Consider the following 268-nt stretch of genomic DNA (forward strand, 5'->3'; position numbering starts at 1 on the left):
GTCAACAAACGGGCGACATTATCTCCTCGCGTCTGTGAGAGTTAAATCACTTGTGAGGTAATTTTTCGTTGAGATTTTTAATTACTAAGTAACTATCGTGTTCTGGAAAAATGAAAAAAACTGAAATTATATAAATGAGATGAAATGATTAAACTACTTAATTTGATTTTTCAAAAATTTTAGTAACCCTTTTGTTCAAATATACAAATGAAACCTCTCTAACATGTAGACCCTGCAGGTAGGGCGTAAGAATTGTACCTGCTGCCCC

The sequence above is a fragment of the Mizuhopecten yessoensis genome, unplaced genomic scaffold (assembly GCF_002113885.1).
Source record: "Mizuhopecten yessoensis strain PY_sf001 unplaced genomic scaffold, ASM211388v2 scaffold8989, whole genome shotgun sequence".
NCBI lineage: Eukaryota > Metazoa > Mollusca > Bivalvia > Pectinida > Pectinidae > Mizuhopecten > Mizuhopecten yessoensis.